At 48.7% G+C, this 17,356-nt stretch overlaps 1 protein-coding gene across 7 annotated transcripts in view; it reads right to left on the bottom strand.

Moving 5' to 3' along the window:
- Positions 1-17,356, bottom strand: part of MTMR1 (myotubularin related protein 1) — a 210,753-nt gene that overhangs the window by 72,884 nt on the left and 120,513 nt on the right. The gene's annotated exons all lie outside the window — the stretch shown is intronic.

Raw genomic sequence — 17,356 nt, 5'->3', positions numbered from 1 at the left:
CTTCACTGACACCTGATGACGGAAGGCCCAGGAAGCACTGAGCACCAGAATGGCGTGTGCCTCGACAGGGAAAGGAGAAACCTGACCCTTGATGGAATAGGCCCGATTCACCGTCTGTCTGATCCATCTGGAAATGGTCGTAGAAAAAGTGGATAGTTCTTTCCGAGGCCCATCCATGAGCACAATTAGTGACTCTGATTTTCTAAAAGACTGCCAGGTAGACAAGGATTGCCCGAACCACATCAAGGGCATGCAACGCCACTTCAACAATGTCTTCATTCAAATGGAAATCAGAGACATTTGGGAATAACGATGGACAGAGGCAAAGAATCACCTTACCTCTGTCGACAACCAAGTAAGGTGAATGACAAGATACTGCTGCCAATTCCAACACCCTGCACGCAGAGGCGATTGCCACCAAAAAGGTCTATTTCTGGGACAGCTTTTCAAAGGAAGGGTTCTGGAGAACAGAGCACCAAGTTGAGATCCCAAGACTGTGAGGAGACCGCATTGGAGGAGCCAAGTGTCCAACCCCCTGAAGAAAGGTACGCACCAGGCCAAAGGTCATTAAAAGAAGACCGCCAAGGCCTACACCTGGCCCTTGATGGTACTCGAAGGCAATTTTTGCTCAATGAAGCAAGGTCAAGACCCATGCCCCTAAGAGCAAGGTTGAATCCCCAGAGACTCACACCACGAAATGTACGTTTTCCACGTATGATGGTAGAGCTTCCTAGAGGTAGACTTCCTGGCTTTCAACAGCGTTGGAATCACAGACTCAGACAAACCTCTATCCTTCAGCACCTGGCTTTTAACAGCCAAGCCGTCAAATTCAGCGACTGTAAAGCAGGAAGGAAGATTGGCCATTGGGAAAGCAGATCCTCCCTGAGAGGCAATCTCTAAGGGACGTTAGCGACCAGCTGCACCAGGTCCGCGTACCAAGACTGGCGAAGCCAGCATAGAGCCACTAAAATGATGGTAATGCCTTCTGCCCCGGTCCTGCTCAAGAGTCTCGGCAGAAGCTTGAGAGGAGGGAAGACATAAATCAGATGATACTGGCCCCACGGGGCCACCAGCGCGTCTGTTACCATGCCACAAATCGCTACACCTTTTTGTTGACCTGAGACGCCAAAAGATCCACATTAGGGGTGCCCCCCTGGAAAAACAGCTGATGAAACACATTGAGATGAAGGAACCACTGCTCTTGGTCCAATGCCTGCCTGAGATAATCCCCTTGCCAATTTTCCACCCCCTGAAATGTGTACAGTGGAGAGGGCAGAAACTAAGCGTTCTGCCCACCATAAAATGCTGGCTACTTCCAGAGCTGGAATACACTTCTCTTGCCCCCCTGACGATTGACATAAGCCATGGCTGTGGCTTTGTCCAATTAATTTGCACTGGACACCCCTGAAGACGATCTGTCCAGTGATCCAGGCACAGCCTAATCGCTCTGAGTTCCAGGACAATTATTGGTAGTTTGGACTCTTCCAGTGTCCAGACACCCTGAGCGGAGCTCCGGCCCAGGACACCACCCCATCCGGACAGACTGGCATCCGTGGTGACCATTTTCCAATACAAGGGGAGAAAGAATTTGCCCTGGCGAAGAGCCGGAGAGCAAAGCCACCAGACCAGGGATCCTTTTGTGCCCCTCAGCCGGATACGATTGTCCAGAGACTTCGGACAATTGTCCCATTTGGCCAAAAACACCCTTTAAAAAGGGACCTCATATGGAACTGCGCAAACTCTAGAAATGTAACCGCCTCAAAAGGTAGAGACCATCAAGTCCGGCACCCGCATGCTAGTCTGGAAGGATGACCACCTGCTGGACAGCAGAAGATGAACTGCAGCATGCAATTTCTGGAGTTTGTCCAGAGGAAGGAACACTCTGGCTAGAGCAGAGTCCAGAGTCAAGCCCAGATAGTCCAGCTTTGTGGAAGGAACCAGAGCAGACTTCTGAAAATTTAGAATCCAGCTGAACCCCCCCAGAATCTGTATAGTGACCTCCACTTTGTCCACCAGAGCAGCAGATTACTCCGCATGCAGAAGGAGGTCGTCCAGGTAGCCCAATACTGCCATTCCCTGCTGACGTAACAATGCTAGCACCGGGCCAACACTTTTGCGAAGACCCGAGGAGCGGAGGTGAGACCAAAGGGTAATGCCACAAACTGATAATGCTCCTCTCTCACAGCAAAGCGGAGGATGTGCTGGTGACCGACACATATTAGAATGTGTAGGTAAGCGTCCTTAAGGTCGATAAAGGAAAGGAAATCCCTCTGATGCTGGGATGTACCTGCACAAAGCAATTCAGTGCCTTGAGGTCAAGAATTGGACGCACCTTGTCCTCCTTTCTTGGGCACTGTAAACAGGTTTGAATAAATTCCCTGGAAACATTCCGAGGTCAGAACCGGGACAATCACGCTTGAAGTACCAGGTCTTGCACCGCCCCAAGTAAAGCCTGTAAGCGGTCCGGGGACAGTCGCACTTTGGAAGGAAAGAACCTTTAGCGGAGGGTAAGAATGAAACTCAATCTTGTAGCCAGACCGTATGACTTTGTGAACCCACTTGTCTTGCACCAAGGAAGTCCACGGGTCCGGAACATCCCCCCCACCCCAGGTATGGATGAGGGCGCACCTTCATGCTGAAGGAGCCTTGTCCGCTTGTCCCGACTTGCAAGACCAAGGTTGTCTGGATCCTCCTGAGGAGGCTTTGATCCCTTGGTGGCCGACCCTGAGGGACGAAAAAACTTCTTGTGAGCCAAGGACGACGGGCCACATCTACAACCAGGACCCTTACTAGCCTGCGGAAGGAGGGTACTCTACAACCGCCCCCCCCCCCCCCCGCAGACCAACATTTGAGTCGAAAAACACACCTAAGGACTGCTTCCGAAACTGACAGTCTGGCAATCGGGGGAGCTGCATCCAAAAAGGCATCACAGATAAACTGCAGCCCCTGAACCCACTGGTCCGCTAGCTCAGCAGAGGCAGGGGTGAGCTGTTCTCTCTCCAGGTCACAGCGTAAAAGTTTAGCCCACTCGGTCAGAGTTTGCGACACCAGGGCAATAGTGAATACTGTGAAAGAAATGAAATAGTGCGCTTACAATGTGACATAAAAGTGTATGCAACCAACACAATAAATCATATAGTGATATTACACCACACTGTGGTGATTAAAGACATAAAAATTATAAATGCATAAAAGTCCAGCAGGGGTGAGCTGTTCTCTCTCCAGGTCACAGCGTAAAAGTTTAGCCCACTCGGTCAGAGTTTGCGACACCAGGGCAATAGTGAATACTGTGAAAGAAATGAAACCAACACAATAAATCATATAGTGATATTACACCACACTGTGGTGATTAAAGACATAAAAATTATAAATGCATAAAAGTCCATTTCAAAAAGCAATCTCTAAAAATATTGCATAAACCTGATGACACACAAAAAGTCTTTCAAGGAAAAATCATCTTCCAATAAGACCGGTGTAAGACGACAACTCTGACACAAAACGTGAATAAGATGGCCCCTTACCATCTGGTAACAAAAAGGCAGGTGCAATATAATAAAACTCCACACGTGCACAAAAACGTATCTGGTGTGGCTTCTTACCAGAATTCTAAAGAGGGTAAGCCTGGAACCTTTGTTTGTCTGTGGGTAGTGTGGACAGAATCCAAAATCAGCTCCCAACCATAAGATTTAAGTTTCTATCCCTTCCCAGGGGCGTATCAATCTCCTTTGAGGACCACGGCTGGATATAGCTGTCTCAAATGAAGCTACCCCAAGATGGAAAGGAAAAAAAGGCCAATAGTGCATTACCCTTATTAACACTTTGTTTAAATGTGATATTGTACTTACATGACATCAAATGAATAAGACAAATCGGTTCCTAAGGCAAAACGTGGCCGCCTGCAGCACGGTCCCCTCTGACGCGTTTCTCCTTACTAGGCGTCAGCTGGGACTGGAGCAGAAAGAAAAAAAAGGGAATACTGGCCTAAGTGCCGAACCAGCAACCGTGAACATATTGAGGGCCACAGCTTCCACCTTCCTGTCAGTCGAATCCTTAAAGGCCAGGAATCGTGGTTGCCTTATTCAATCTAGAAAACGGGGGGCCCACCACCGGTGGAACAGTCCACTTTTTAAGAAGGGACTTTTCAAAGGGGTACCACATTGCAAATCACTTAGGGACCCCCAAGGGGACGTTTTGGATGTACTCACTCTTTTGCGACAATCCTGTCAAAATAGGAGGGTAGGGGGAACACCTTTGCCGCTCTAAACGGCTTGTGAGTGCCAAAGGAAACTGGTGCCTTCGCCACAGCTTCATCCGCCATTGTTAAAGTCTCACGCACTGATTGATCAATGTGTCCACCAGCGTGGCCACAGGAGTGAAGGAATCAATTTAAAAACGTGTGGTTGCAGACGCTGCAGGGTGAGCCACATCCACCGGGGCAAATCAGATTCAGGATCTGAGAAGACCGATGAGGCAGGGGAAGGTGGGAGGTCACTTTTTGCTAGCCCGCCGCCCAAAAGCCACCTCCACCCGGGACATAAAGAACTCCAGGACCGCCGTCAGGGCGTTAATGAATGGTTAGGTACCGGAGGGCCCCCCAGCCTCTGAGAGGGTGTCAGGTGGGGAAACATGCTCCAGGCACTCCATAAGCAAATCGGGGGACCCCCACAAAAATTGCAAAACACTGCTAAAGGACACCACCACCATGTTGGCTGCACCACCTGGTCACCAGCAACAGAGCAGCTCTCGATGCTGCAGCAGAGAGAGAAGGGACCCCATCAGACTCACAACCCCACAGAACAGGCACCAGCAGCACCAGGATAAACTTCTCTCTACGTGCGGTATCCAGGGAGTCAGCACCAGAGGATAAGGAGGGGCTCCCACAACCGAAATTGTCACTCAGAAAGGCTCCACAGTCATGGTCGCCGCTATTTTCAATGCTGAACTAACGCAAATGCCGGACTACACAAACATGGCCGTCGTGTATTACAGAATACAGGCTGCAACAAAATGGTGGCAACGCACAGCACCACAAGGCTCTCAGGGATCCAAGGCCAAAGGCAAGGCACAGAAAAGAAGGGAGGCCATGGCAGGAGCCCCCACCAGGTACAGACCCCCCCGCAGCCAATCGCCAGCAGCAAGCAACCTCCTCCCCCCATTGCCAGCACAACACCCTGCCTTAGGAGGTAGGCAGACAACCACCCACCACACTACCTGAAAGAATAGGGGGAGGGGGGTGGATGGGGGGCTAGATGACCCACAGGACCCAGGGGGGGGGTGCCTAACTGGAAGGAGGGGAACCTGGGGGTCTGACCATCCCATGGAGGAGCCCATGTCCACAAAAAAACCCTCCAAGGGGAGAGAGGGGACAGGTACTCACCATAGCAGAAACTAGGTGGGCACCGCTCCAGACAGAACCTCCTCTCCATCAAAACGGGGGGCTGTCGGCCAGGAGGAACGCTGCGATGCAGGCTGAGACCTGGTCATAGGTGACATCGCGAGGCATTTAACTCGCAGGCCTGCCCCATCCGATGGGGCTGTCACGGCTGACCTAGCGCAGAGCTGAGGCCTGCACGCGCTCTCTGGCCAGACTGGGTTGACCACTGGATCTAGATTATCCAGCCAGTCGCCCAGGCTGGCAGTTAATGGTAGACTCCGCAGGAAAAAATTACCAGGACCAAAGATCCCAGTAAAGAACTAGGCCCTTCTCCTGACTAGGGAGAAAAAAAAAAAACTGAGTACCTATAGCAGAGAGGGGGAGTATACCTCCTGGGACTGCCCATAGGTGTAGTCTGTCTGTTTTTCTGCCTAGTGTCCTACTCCGGTAGGGGCAGTATTATCCAATGGTTAAGAAGATCAGGAGCTGTGTCGGTCAACGAACGAAAGAGAAAAAGGAAATTTACAAGACCAATGACCGAGACCAATGAGGAGCAGGTGTAGAAAGGAGGGGTTCGGGTTTCTTGAGAACTGGGCCGACTTCTCAGTCGGCTACTGGCTCTTTAGCAAGAACGGACTGCACCTAAATGGGGAGGGTGCAGTTCTGCTGGGAGAGAAGATGGCCAGAAAATTTGAGGGGCTTTTAAACTAGGTTATTTGGGGGGGGGGGGGGTCTAGATGTCGAGCTACTCAGGGGGGAGCAAGGTTCAGCGGGCAATGTTGGGGGCATTAGCAGTAGGAGATCCAAAACCCAAGGTCAGGGTTCATACACATTTTCACCAATGAAATTCCATGACTTTTCCATGACTTCACGTAAATATTCATGACCTAATGTTTCATGAAATGTCTATGTATACGTGTTAAATAAGAAGAAAATCTATGTCACACCCAGCATGTGTCACACCCAGCACACCCAAAATGCAGCACAGTAATCTTTTAAGGCCCAAGCGACAGTCATGAGGTGCAGGCAGACTGGTATGGATGGCACAGATCTGATGGTGCACAAATGCGGCACTTACTTTTGGGAGAAAGAACAGTGGTGCTCCTGCTTGCCCAAATAAAGCTGTTCAGGTGGCAGTGAGTCATGAGCGCAAACCTTTAGACTGAGCGGGGGGGACATCAATGCAGAGTGACCAGCGTGCCCCCAATCAATTGCAGAGTGCCACAGCAATGCCCCAATCAATTGCAGAGTGCCACAGCAATGCCCCCAATAAATTGCAGAGTGCCACAGCAATGCCCCCAATAAATTGCAGAGTGCCACAGCAATGCCCCCAATAAATTGCAGAGTGCCCACAGCAATGCCCCCAATAAATTGCAGAGTGCCCACAGCAATGCCCCCAATAAATTGCAGAGTGGCACAGCAATGCCCCCAATAAATTGCAGAGTGTCACAGCAATGCCCCCAATACATTGCAGAGTGCCCACAGCAATGCCCCCAATAAATTGCAGAGTGCCACAGCAATGCCCCCAATAAATTGCAGAGTGCCCACAGCAATGCCCCCAATAAATTGTAGAGTGCACAGCAATGCCCCCAATAAATTGCAGAGTGCACAGCAATGCCCCCAATCAATTTCAGAGTGCCACAGCAATGCCCCCAATCAATTGCAGAGTGGCACAGCAATGCCCCCAATAAATTGCAGAGTGCCCACAGCAATGCCCCCAATAAATTGCAGAGTGCCCACAGCAATGCCCCCAATAAATTGCAGAGTGGCACAGCAATACCCCCAATAAATTGCAGAGTGCCCACAGCAATGCCCCCAATAAATTGCAGAGTGCCCACAGCAATGCCCCCAATAAATTGCAGAGTGCCCACAGCAATGCCCCCAATCAATTGCAGAGTGCCCACAGCAATGCCCCCAATAAATTGCAGAGTGGCACAGCAATGCCCCCAATAAATTGCAGAGTGCCCACAGCATTGCACCCAAAAAATGCAGAGTGCCCACAGCAATGCCCCAAATAAATTGCAGAGTGCCACAGCAATGCCCCCAATAAATGCAGAGTGCCCACAGCATTGCCCCCAATAAATTGCAGAGTGCCCACAGCAATGCCCCCAATCAATGCAGAGATGCCAGCTTCTCTCCTGCGTTAACATGCTGGTGGAGCAGGAAGTCGGCATTGCGGCCCGGGTAAGGGATGTGCTGCATTACGAGCAAGTGAACAGCTTCCGACCTCCTGAGTGGATCTTCTGGTGTTTGACCAGCCGTGACATGGCCCCCCCCCCCCCCCCGCGACCCCGTGCACTTACCTCACGGACAGTCACAGTCACTCTTCAGTCCCCGGCTTCCCGCGTCTCCGTCCTCTCGAGTCCCGGCGCCTCCTCCTCGGCCAATGGCATGAAGTTGGCCTTTCGGCCAATCAGGAAGCGGGAGGACCCGCTCCCTGATTGGCCAGGAGGAGGATCCGCATGACAATAGCGAATTTTCATTCGCTATTGTCACACAATGGGCGTGCTCTCGGGGTGCACGCTCTGCTCCCTTGCCGCCCCGTCTGCGGCTGCGCCGTCTAACTAGGTGCTTGCGCGGGACGTAATTTACACTGCGCGTCTGCGCAGGCGCGCACCTTAAAGGGAACACTGCCAATGACAGGCAGCAGGGAGGGCCGGGCCGCGGTTTGCCTGTATGTGACTGGCCAGCAGCAGCAAACCAATCACAGGCAGCGGCCTGCCCTCCAGTGACGCTTCCGCCGCCTGTGATTGGTTTGCTGCTGCTGGCCAGTCACATACAGGCAAACCGCGGCCCGGCCCTCCCCGCTGCCAGCGATTGGTGCTTGGTGTATGATCTACTCCTCGGCTGCTGCGGACCCGGAAATGTGCACAAGCATAAAATAATTATACATTAATTCGCAATAAAAAAGTTTTAAGCATCCGCTCCCCCCGCCGCTCCCCCCCCCCCCCGCTCCTCCCCAGATTTCCATGACTTTTCCAAAACATTTGTAAAATCGTACTTTTCCATGACCTTTCCAGGCCTGGAAAGTGTCATCTCAGAATTCCATAACTTTTCCAGGTTTTTAATGACCGTACGAACCCTGCAAGGTAAGCAAGTTGACAAATCCAAAGTGCAGCCTCATAATATCGAACAAGGATATAGTATGCAACTGGACAAAATTACGAGGTTTGTATACCAATGCTAGAAGTCTGGCTAACAAGAGGGGAGAACTGGAGCTGCTAATGTAGTACGAGGACTTCTATTTTGTGGGCATTTCAGAGACTTTGTTTGACAGCTCTCGTGATTGGCTGGCAACCATTCAGAGGTATTCCCTTTATGGTAGAGATAGGGAGGGTAAAAAAAGGGGGAGGGGTATGCCTGTATATCAAGAATGATGTGCAAGTGAATATGAGGGACGATATCAGTAATGGAGCTAGGGAGGAGGTGGAATCCTTATGGGTAGAGCTTAAAAGGGAGGTAACTAAGGGGAAACTAATACTGGGCGCATGCTATAGACCCCGTAACCAGAGGGAGGAGAGGGAGGTGGACCTCCTATCCCAGCTGGAATGGTGGCAAGGATGGGAAATTTCATTCTAATGGGGGGATTCTAATTATCCAGATATAGACTGAGCAGAAGGAACCGCGCATTCGTCTAAGGCTCGCCATTTCCTAAATGTTTTGCAGGATAATTTCATGGGTCAGATGGTGAACGCACCAACAAGAAACAATGCATTACTAGACCTACTGATTACGAATAATACAGACCGATCAAGGATGTAGAAATACAGGGCAATTTAGGAAACAGTGACCCTAGGTCAATTAGTTTCAGTATAAATCACAAAAATTGGAAACGCAAGGATAATACAATGACAATGAATTGTCCCTAAACTGCGCTCTTTGCTAGATGATAATAAATGGGATAGAATCCTAGGAACAAAGAACATGGAGGAAGAATGGGAGTGCTTTAAGAACATACTAAATAAAAAGGTACTGGCCAGTGTATTCCAATAGGGAAGAAGTTTAAAAAAGAGCTACAATAAACCCTGAGTGGCTAAACTCCAACTTAAAAATGCATATAAAAACAAAAGAAAAGGCCTTCAAAAAATACAAGGCTGAGGAGTCACTGTCAGCATTCCAATATTACAAAGAATGCAATAAGAAATGTAAGAGCGCAATCAAGGCGGCTAAGATAGAGAATGAAAGGCACATAGCGGAAGAGAGTAAAAAAAAAAAAAACGCCCAAGAATTTCTTTAACCACTTTACCACTGAGTACTGGAATAGTACTGCGGCAAAGTGGCACGATCCCGTCTGACGACGTAGACCTACGTCGCCAGACTCCTCCCCTGTAGGCGGCGCGCTCCCGCTGTTTTCATTCACAGCGGCGATCGCCGCTGCTCTGCCCCGATCGTCGGGGATCTAGTGTGGAGATCCGCCCGCCTGTGTAAACACAAGCGGGCGGATCTCCTCAGTGACAGGGAGTGACAGATCGGAGTGTTCAGCATAGCTGGACATCCGATCTGTCCCTGCCTCACACAGTCACCCCCCCCCCCACACGTCAGTAAGCACCAGGCATACATTAACCCCTCCCTCTCCAATAAAATTAACCCCTTCCCTGCCAGTGTAATTTTTACAGTAACAGTGCATATTTATAGCACTGATTACTGCAGTAATGTTACTTTCCCTTTGTTAGTAAACGCAATAACTTTTGCGCAAACCAATCAAAATACGCTTATTGCAATTTTTTTACCAAACATGGGTAGCAGAAAACAAATTGGCCAAAAATTTTTAAAAAAATTGGTTTTTACATCTTTTTTGGGGGGAATTTCATATAAAAAAATGTTAAAAAATGGATTTTTGTAAAATCTTACCGTAAAATCCTTTTCTCTTAGCTCATTGACAGACGTAGTCCTCGGTGATACAGCACCTTCGGGTTATGTTGCCTCCACAGGAGCAGGACTAGACAGGAAATTAAAAAGCTCTGGCCACACCCTAGGGGCAGTCCCAGAGGGTATATCCTCTCTCTCTCTGCCTCAGCAAATCAGTTATGTGAAAAAGCAGTCTTTAGAGATTTTAACCCAACCCAACTCAAAAAAAAAAAACAGAGGGGCGGGGACTACGTCTGTCAATGAGCTAAGAGAAAAGGATTTTACGGTAAGATTTTACAAAAATCCATTTTTCTCTAGCGCTCATTGACAGACGTAGTCCTCGGTGATACAGCACCTTCGGGACGTCCCAGAGCAGTATCACAAATGAAGGGTGGGAAAATGAAAATCAAATCCCAATCTAGAAGGCCCAACCGGTGCCAACTAGAAGTTTACAATGCTCATCCTTAATCATGAGACTCAACAAAAAAGAGAAAAATTTTTTTTTTCAAACAGAAAAAACCCTCGAGGTAGACCACCGGTCTCCTCAAATTGCGGCCTGCAAAACCTTGCGGCCAAATGAGGCATCCGCCGATGCCGTCACATCAATTTTATAGAATTTTGTAAAGGTATGTACCGACGACCAGGTGGCCGCCTTACATACCTGGACCACTGACGCCTGATGGCGAAAGGCCCAGGAAGTACTGAGCGCTCGAATGGAGTGCGCCCTAACAGGGAATGGAGGACTCTGACCCTTAATAGAATAAGCCTGTACCACCGTTTGTCTAATCCATTTGGCAATGGTCGCGGCAGATGCAGGCAAACCCTTTTTGGGGCCATCCGTGATCACATAAAGTGAATCCGTCTTACGGAATGATTCCGTAGCTTTCAGGTATACCCTGATTGCCCGAACCACATCTAAGGAATGCAACGCATGTTCCCGATGATGCTTGGGCTGAGGACACAAGGAAGGTAGTACAATATCTTCATTCAGATGAAAATCTGAAACCACCTTAGGAAGAAAAGATGGCTTAGGATGAAGTACTACCTTATCCCTATGAATCACTAGGTATGGGGACTGGCATGATAATGCAGCCAGTTCTGACACCCTGCGAGCAGAAGTAATAGCCACCAAGAAGGCCACCTTCTGGGATAAAGTAAGCAAGGGAATCTCCCTGATGTTTTCAAAGGGAGGTTTCTGTAGAACCGACAAAACCAAATTAAGATCCCAGGGCGGTAAGGGCGCACGGACTGGTGGAGCCAGGTGCCGCACCCCCTGGATGAAATTCCGCACCAAGGACTTGGTAGCTAAAGGCTTCTGAAAGAAGATTGCTAATGCTGAAACTTGACCCTTGATGGTGCTCAAGGCTAGCTTCTGCTCAACCCCTTGTTGCAAAAAGGCCAATATTCGAGTCACCGAATAGGTACGTGGAGGAAATCCTAAAGATTCGCACCACGCAATATAAGTCTTCCATGTGTGATAATAGACCTTGCTGGAAGTCGCTTTCCTTGCTTTAATAAGGGTAGGAATGACTGAAGTAGACAAACCTCTGTCCTTCAGTACTTGGGTCTCGATGGCCAGGCCATTAAAACCAGCGACTGTAAAGCATGATGGTAAATTGGTCCTTGAGACCACAGACACTCCCTGAGACGAAGTTCCCACGGAACGTCTGCGACTAGCATGTCCAAGTCGGACAGGCCGGCTTGAGGAGGCCAGCCTAGAATTTCTAGGACCACTGGCGCTGATAGAATCTGAACCAGGCGTCCCTAGAGGTATCTGGCCCCGACCATCCGAGAAAGTCTGGTCGTTTTCTGTTCCCACACATTTATCAGATACCTGATTGTTATCAGGAAGGGTGATCTTTTCTGGTTGAACCTCAGGGACCGAAGTCACCCGACTAGAGGCTACTTGGCCTATCTGGTCAACCAGATCCGATTCCTGTGAGGTATAGGGACTAATCTTAGGAAAAGGTAAAGGAAAAGATCTATTCAGGGAACGGTAACTACCGCTTCCTGTAATACTTAAATGTTGGAAGGGAAGAATCGCACCGGTAGTAGTGGTTGATGCTCGATCTAATGTCCTGAATACCGGTGAAAACGTCCCCCCACCCTGAAACCGGGTGGGGGCGCACCTTCAGGCTGTGTACTCCTTTGCTTCGGGTTTGGCTGGGTTGGTCCTCTGCTTGTCCGACCAGCCCTTCTTGAACCCTCCTGGAGGAGTCTTGCCTTTCCCGCTAGTACCAGCCGGGCGCCCTTTATGGGCGGTAAAGAAAGGTCCTCGCTTGTTGCGAGGTCCCTTAGCTTTAGCAGCCTGTGGCAAAAAGGTGCTCTTGCCCCCAGTGGCATCCTTAATGATTTCATCTAGGTTGGCCCCAAATAGACGATTCCCCTGAAAAGGGAGATTTGTCAAGGTCTTTTTGGAACCTAGGTCAGCTGACCAGCACTTTAACCACAGCACACGTCTGAGGATCACCGCTGACATAGATGCATGCCCTAATAAGGGAGTAGTGTCCAAGGCTGCGTCACAGATAAACTGTAGCCCTTGTATAATCTGTTCCATCAAATCAGATGTCTCCTGGGGAATATCTTTTCCCCTAAGGTCTTGGCGTACCATTCTCGCCCATTCCGTAAGTGTCTGGGAAACTAGACCAATAACAATTACTGGTCTAAATGCTGACCCTATCAGAGAGAAGATGGTGCGGGACTCTGCTTCCATCTTTCGATCCACCGGATCCTTAAAGGACGAAGTGTCCTCCACTGGGATAACCGTGGCTTTATTCAGCCTGGAAATAGGTGGATCCACCACTGGTGGTACCGTCCATTTCTTAATGATGGATTCCTCAAACGGATAGCGTCTAGCAATACGCTTGGAAATAGTAAAGGTACGTTTAGAATGCTCCCATTCTCCTTTAATCTGATTACCGAAACACTTGGGTACAGGAAAAACCTTCACCGTTTTGATGGGCTTATTAGTACCAAAAGGAATCTCTGTTTCAGTTGCCTCTGCCGGTAAAGCCTCAAGTTTTAAGGTTTCCTGCACTGCCACAACTAGTGCGTCCACCAATGCTTCTTCCTGAATTATAGCGGGAGAAGAAGCGTCCTCCTCACTGTCTGAGGGGGCTTTACCTGAGACAACAGCCCTTCCAGAGGAACCTGCAACTGCAGTGACCATCTCTGAATCTGAGTCAGAGGTGTCAGATAGTATAGGGGTAGGCGGGGGTCGCTTCCTTGACCCCCGTCCCTGACAGGCCGCCTCCACCCGAGCCACCATAGACTCCAAAATTGCTGTAAATGACTCTACACTGTGCACCGGCGGGTCCCGTGGCCCCCTCGAGGGAAACAGGTGGGGGAATATGTGTGGCAGGGTCCATGATAATTCCAGTCACTTCCTGGATAATATAATTCAAAAATAAAAAACTTTTTTTTTTTTTTCAGACCCCCAGCGCCACAAAAAGCCCCTTAGTGTTACCTGCTAGGGATCCCTATCGATCGAGAGAGAGAGAGAGAGATAGACCCCCAGGCTCACCACTTGATGCTCAGAGTTTAACTGCAACAGGTTACAGCGCTGTCTTGACAAACAGGAAGTCTTTTGGCTGGCTGTCCAGGAAGAAAGGAGGCGGCTCCGCCCCTCTGCACGCCTTCCGGCGCCTCCCCTAGCTCCACGAGGTGTTAGGATCACCTCAAACATGGCCGCCCCCATGCTGGAGACACGAGGCTACGCCAAAATGGCGGCTCGTGCGATCCAGCAAGAAAAATGGCGGCGGCCTGTACTGAATAGCGGTGTGCTGCAGGGCACACAACACTCTCTCTGCATGGGGATTTGGCGTGGTTGGCGGTACCGGCCCTGGCGGACCGCATGGCCATTCGGGAGGTCTGCTAATAGCTGGAGATCTGATTAGGAAGGCAGTCTACATGTCCGTGGCTTCTGACTGGTAGGTAGCTTATTCTTATCACCGTAAGATTCCCAGAATGCCACTGATTACAATCTTTTTAACATGTATACAATTAGATTGTTAGCTCCCAAACCAAGCCTCCTGGCTTTTTGCACATAAAATCACACTCAAAGTAGGAGGATCTGTGTCATTTATAGGATAGAGAGGGACTCTATCTTACCATACAGAGAGGGGCCCGCGTTCACCACAAGACCCGTCAGGGGAAAAGGGGGAACATACTACTCACCATACTGGAATCAGGCGGGCACCAACTCCTGACAGTACCCCTCTCCACCGGGGCGGGAGGGCTGTCGACCGATATGGACGCCGTGACTCATGGTCTTTGGAGTTTCAGCGAGACGTTTAACTCGCGGGGTCAGTCCTTTAATGGGACTTTGTCGCGGCCGACCCAGCGCGGAGCTATGGCCTGCACGCGCTCGTAGGCTGAACTGGGGTGACCACCGGATCTCAACATCCAGCCCGTCGCCCAGTTCAGCTTTCTTGCTTGAAGATCTCACAGGAACACTGGAGAAAAAAAGCTGTCTAAAAAATCTTTTAAGAAAAAAATCTTGCCAGGACCTAAGATCCCAGCAAGGTCTCTAGGTCCTTACTCCTAACTAGACAGAAAATAACTGATTTGCTGAGGCAGAGAGAGAGAGGATATACCCTCTGGGACTGCCCCTAGGGTGTGGCCAGAGCTTTTTAATTTCCTGTCTAGTCCTGCTCCTGTGGAGGCAACATAACCCGAAGGTGCTGTATCACCGAGGACTACGTCTGTCAATGAGCGCTAGAGAAAATATTGTTATTTTTTCAAAATAAACGCTCTTTTTTTGTTTATAGCGCAAAAAATAAGAATCGCACAGGTGATCAAATACCACCAAAAGAAAGCTCTGTTTGTGGGAAAAAAAGGACGTCAATTTCGTTTGGGTACGGCGTCGCACAACCGCGCAATTGTCAGTTAAAATCACACAGCGCCGAATCGCAAAAAGTGGCCAAGACGTAAGACAGCAAAATGCTCTAGTGGTAAAGTGGTTAAGTATATAAATTGTAAGAAAGTGAGGCCAGAACATATTGGCCCCATAAAGGATGATGAAGGGAATTTGGCTATAAAGGACAGAGAGAAGGCAAAGGTTCTGAATAACTTCTTCTCCTAAGTCCTCGCAAAATAAATGGGGGGATACAGTAACCTAGACTGTAATGGTAATGTTAACAATCACATTAAGCACCCTCACAGTTACCAGAAGACCGACTCAGAATTAGTCTTGAAAAACGTAACATAAATAAGTCACCAGGACCAGATGGCTTACACTCGAGGGTCTTAAAAGAACCCAGGTGATAGGCAGACCACTGTACCAAATTTTGAAGGACAGTCTACTGATGGGAATGGTACCAGGTGATTGGAGAAAAACCAACGTGGCACCAATATTTAAAAAAGGACTGAAATATATCCCTGGGAAATACAGACCATTTAGCCTAATATCAATAGTTAGCAAGCTATTGTAGGGGATGATGCGGGACTATATACAAGATTTTAGTAATGAAAACGGTATCAGTAGTAATCATCATGGATTCCATAAAGAATCATTCTTGCCAGACCAATCTATTAACACCTTCTATGAAGAAGTGAGCTGCCATCGATATAAAGGAAGGGCTGTAGATGTGGTGTATCTGGACCTTGCAAAGACATTTGATACAGGCCCCTCACAAACATTTACTGTACAAACTAAGATACGTAGTTATGAACCATAGAGAGTACCTGGATTGGTTACTGGCCTCAGGGGCAAGTCCAAAGGGTGGTGATAAATGGAGAGTACATGGAAGGGTCTGGTGTGAAAAGTGGGGTCCCCCCAAGGATCTGTCCTGGGATCAATCCTGTTTAATTTATTCCTAAACGATCTGGAGGATGGAATAAATCGCTCAACATCAGTATTTGCGGACGATGCTAAGCAAAGCAGGGCAGTAACGTCTAAGCAGGATATGGAAAGCCCACTCAACAAGACTCTGGTCCGGCTGCATCTTGAGTATGCCATCCAGTTCTGGGCCCTGGTCCTCAGGAAAAATGTGCTGGAACTGGAGAGATTCCAGAGAAGGGCAACAAAGCTAAGAAAAGGGACTGGAGGACTTCAGCTATGAGGAAGACTACAAGCATTGAACTTATTATTTCTGGAGAGGAGACGCTTAAGAGGAGATATGATATCAATGTACAAATAACGTACAGGCGACGCTAGCATAGGGAACAAACTTTTCAGCGGAAGGGAATTTAAAAAGATACGCAGCCTTTCACTAAAATTGAAAGAGAAGCGGTTTAACCTTAAACTGTGTAAAAGGTTCTTTACTGTTAAGAGTGGTAAGGATGTGGAATTTTCTTCCACAAGCAGTGGTATCAGCTGGGAGCATCGATACTTTAAAAAAAAAAAAACTATTAGATGGGCACCTTAATGATCACAACATAAAGGGGTATATGATGTACTATTCACAAATTTACACTGTTATACAAGCTGTACACTCAATACTTTACATTGTAGCAAAGTGTCATTTCTTCAGTGTTGTCACATGAAAAGATATAATAAGGGGTGTATTAATTTTTGTGAGATACTGTATGTGGAGTTGCTACCAAGATTTAAGACCATTATTCCTCAGTCGGTGGTCCAATGTCTTTTGCACAAGCATACTGGTGGACTTTAAAGGACTACATGTACAGGTTTCTTTATTTTTGTTTAACCAGCGGGTAGAAGTAAATAAGACAGACAGATTCCTGCACCAACACAAATGATGGTGATGCAGGGGCCTCTCCCACTGTTCTATTGTATTCTGACAGCAGGGGATAGCCCATCAGAATACACAAACTAGTGCTTGCAGCCATTCGCTGCAAGTGCTGGTTTCCCAGCATGACAGTCTGTTGTCCAGACAGCGGTACACACAGGCTGCTGAACCAGCCAGGCCTTTAGCCACCCACTGGGCTTTTTTTACCTCTAGGGGACTTTTGAAAAATATTAAAGGCAGATTATTAATTTTTTTTTTTTTTAATAACAAACATGTTCCATTTACCCGCTCTGTGCAGTGGTTTTGCACACAGGAGCCAAATCTCCTCTTCTCGAGCCCTTTATTTGGCGCTCCTGGCCCCTTTTTCTTGCTGAGTGCAGCTTGCTATGGGGGCACCCGAGCAGGCTTGCTCCTGAGCCACTGCTCTGTGTATCCATTTGCA

This window comes from Pelophylax lessonae (genome assembly GCF_965119305.1).
Source record: "Pelophylax lessonae genome assembly, chromosome: 7".
Classification (NCBI taxonomy): Eukaryota; Metazoa; Chordata; class Amphibia; order Anura; family Ranidae; genus Pelophylax; species Pelophylax lessonae.
The sequence above is the reverse complement of the archived record's forward strand: the minus strand, read 5'-3'. Positions and strand labels throughout refer to the sequence as shown.